The following is a 3,741-nucleotide window of genomic DNA, read 5'->3' as shown; positions in this document are numbered from 1 at the left end:
GATAGAATGTTTGATTCCCTAGAAGCCCATCTTCTAAACATTTAAACTACTATCAATTCTTTGTTGTAATTCAATATTACAACTGAGAAACCAACAATCAACCAACTAAACAAAACCAATTAACCTAAAGGAACCGATAACCTAGACCTTAGTTTGCATCTTAGATATCTTAATACACCATCCCTGCGGATTGACACCCCAATCTATACGACAAGGTAGATTCATGCGCTTGTGAATCAACAGTAAGTAGAAATTAGGGTTATAAATATTATTAGCATTGATTTCCACCCTATCAAATTTTCAAAGTCTAAACAGTCGATCCAAATCGTTCAACATGATATCTATATTAAAATGTGTTTAGAGAATAAATTTTATATTTTTTTAAATATTTTTACTATTTATTAAGTATTTTACAAGACTGTTATGTTTCAGTGGTCCATAATTGTCTAAAAACAACAGTTTTGTAAAATACTTAATAAATAGTAAAAAAAAATTAAAAAATATATAAATTTTGATCTTAAAGAACATTTTAATATAGAAATCATGTTTAACAGTTTGGATCCACTATTTGGACTTTGAAAATCACAAAACCAAATTGTTGTAAGATGTTGTAACTTTCAAATATGTATAGTAGAAGTAGGCGCCATGAAAGCTATTTCTCAATTCAAAGAAGTTATTCATACGGTAATAGGATTAAATTTTAAAAATCAGATTTGAAAAAATAGACAACTTTTTTTTGTTCTTTCTTAACTATTTTCCTACTAAACATAAAAAAAATAATGGGAACACTTTGCCCAATTTCTGGAAAAATTATCTAAACAAGATATATATGGCTGCTGGAATAAATAGCTCTTATTTCAAATAAAGAAATAAAGGTTATCTGTGGCCGAATAAAAGTAGTATTTGATGAGGAGATCATATAATTAAAGATTAAAATCTTCGGTATCATTTTTTTTTGTGCTGATTGTTTCAGTGAAACTCGTCTGTTCTGTCTATTTTAAGTTCTGAAATTATAACGATGTAATTTTGTAATTAATTATTTTAAAAAAAATCGGCGACTCCTCGAATAATATAGTTTCACTTCAGAGCCCACAAAAAGATTTAAGACGCCAATTTATTTCTATCCTAAATGCTTCTAAGAAAAAAAAACATCATCTATCCAAACTCAAATTGGATTCTTCCTCCTCCACTATTTTTAATTCCACAAACAACGTGCCATTTGGGGATCAAGATATTTCCATTCCAGAAATAAGAGAGATGTCAGATGTGAGCAGAGGTTTCAATGATACCATTTTAACTGTGTACCCTATCCATGTTGTATTTTAATTAATAAGACTAGTATATATGAATACATTTTTTTTTCAAGTAATTTATTGGGTATGAACATGTGCATGTAAGGATTTTTTTTTTTCGGTTAGTTAAACGGGTAAAAGTTAAGAGTATCCTTGAAGACAGTACTTGCCTCATGTGGCTACTGGTGAGAATTCCTAATTAAATATTTTGCATGGAAGAGCATGACTTTTTAGGACATGTAATTAATGTTTGCCGACGGGCTTTGAAAATTATAAAACATGCACTAGGAGTCGGCATCCTTTGATATAAAATAATTTGTTCCAATCCGGACCGACTAATTAGAATCCGGACAACCCAAATCTTCAATGCACGAGCCGTAAAGCTCAAAAAAATCAAATACGATCTAATATAAGTAGAGCACCACCTCTTCGCCTTGTTCTTCTTATATTTTTGCACCTTCCTTTCTAGTCCATGGATAATTCCAGAAAGAAGAATCTCAGTGTGCTGCTGCTACCGTGGCTTGCCCATGGCCATGCAAACCGCTACCTAGAGCTAGGCAAGAGGCTAACTCAACAGCTGGATAATCTATCTATTCATTTTTGCTCTACTCCTATCATTCTAAAATCCATTACAGAAAATCTTAACCAGCTTTCACCACCTCAAACCCGCATAAACCTGATAGAGCTTCACCTTCCAGAATCAGCCGGGCTACCTCCTCATTTGCATACCACAAAACACTTACCATCACATTTAAATCCGATTCTCAGTCGGGCCTTCGCACAGTCTGAAGAAACCTTCGCGCAAATTCTAGAAAAAGTAAAACCTGACCTCGTTATTTTTGATGTTTTTCAACCATGGGCAGCAAAACAAGCACGCCAACGCAATATTCCAGCTGTGGTGTACATCGGTTGTACCGTTGCGGGGTCTTATGCTATGCATAGTTACTTTTCACCTGGCAAAGAGTTCCCATTTTCTGAAATCCATCAAACCAAAGATAATCGAAGAGAAAAGAAGGGATCCTCAGGAGATGAACTGAATATTAAACGCATAATTGAGACTGTTGTTCTTTCTTGGCAGCTCGCAGACTTCGTCATCGCAAGGTCATTTTGTGAAGTTGAGTCGAAATATATTGACTACCTCTCAACACTTATCGGGAAGGAGGTGGTTCTGACAGGGCCCTTAATTCCAGACATCGGTAGCATTTCTCCTGGTGATTACCATGATGCAGAGAAGGTGATGCACTGGTTGGACCAGAGAGAGAGGAGGTCTGTGGTGTTTGTGTCATTTGGTAGCGAGTGTTTCATGCCTTACAAGGAGATGGAGCAACTTGCTCAGGGTTTGGAGCTCAGTGGTGCTTGTTTCATTTGGGTTGCTCGCTTTCCAAAAATTAAACAAAAGAGTGATGAAGGTGATAGTAAAGAAACAAATGAAATGTCAGCTAAGGCGTTGCTACATGGATTGGTGGAGAGAGTTGGTCCACATAGAGGGCTCGTGGTCACCTCATGGGCCCCGCAACGAAAGATCCTGGTTCATCCTAACCTTGGCACCTTCTTAACACACTGTGGTTGGAGCTCGGTGATTGAAGGAATGCACGCTGGCATTCCCATGTTAGCGCTGCCAATGGATTGGGATCAACCGATGAACGCTCAGCTGATAGTAAACCTCGGTATCGGAGTACAAATCCCGCAACGTGGCCTCGGGAATTTTACTGGAAAAGACGTGGCTGCATCAATTAAACAAATTCTCTGGTCAGAGATCGGAGAGAATGTCAGGAAAAATGCTGAAGAGCTAGGTGAGGTGATTCGCACTCGGAAGGACGATGAAATTCGAATTTTGTCTGATAAGATTTTGGAGCTTGTGAGCAATGTTCAAGCAGCATAGGCAAATATAATATAGCAAGAAGAACTGATCGATCGTACTATGCACTTCTTTACTGGTGCTCTTATATTTATGTGTTGTACTCAGTCTATGTATTAATTTGAATTTGCAATAGATTTCTTCCTCAGAAATTAGTATGTTAGTTTGTGTTTAATTTTTCGTATTTGTTTTCATTAATAAAATCTTGAGTTGTTGTAAGTTGTTTGTAATTTACTGTACTTGTTTGTTTTTGATATTGATAGAGAAGAATTTTTTATTTATAAAAATCAATGATTCTAGATGGATACTGATAGAGAGAAGAATTTTTTATTTATAAAAATCAATGATTCTAGATGGATACTGATAGAGAGAAGAATTTTGTAATTTACTGTACTTGTTGTAAGTTGTTTGTAATTTACTGGATGAATTGACTGATTGGAATCAGTTCGATTGGAATAAAAACAATAAGTAGGACTCACTAGTAGGAGTTTTTAGGGGCTATCTAGCTATAATCAGTAAGAAGTAGTTTTTTCTTCTAAACAGGATGAAAATCTCAGCTTTAGTAGGGATAGTTTTTATCAGTTTCTTAGA

General features: G+C 35.4%; 1 pseudogene across 1 annotated transcript; it reads left to right on the top strand.

Annotated features, from left to right (window-relative positions):
- The first annotated feature begins 1,738 nt into the window (after positions 1-1,738).
- Positions 1,739-3,369, top strand: LOC144562172 (UDP-glucosyltransferase 29 pseudogene; annotated as a pseudogene). The gene has a single exon (XR_013513994.1). The product of XR_013513994.1 is annotated as a UDP-glucosyltransferase 29 pseudogene (transcript).
- The last annotated feature ends 372 nt before the right edge of the window (positions 3,370-3,741 follow it).

Source organism: Carex rostrata, chromosome 11 (genome assembly GCF_964058835.1).
Source record: "Carex rostrata chromosome 11, lpCarRost1.2, whole genome shotgun sequence".
Lineage (NCBI taxonomy): Eukaryota > Viridiplantae > Streptophyta > Magnoliopsida > Poales > Cyperaceae > Carex > Carex rostrata.
Note: the sequence above shows the minus strand (reverse complement) of the source record. Positions and strands in the feature narration are given on the sequence as shown.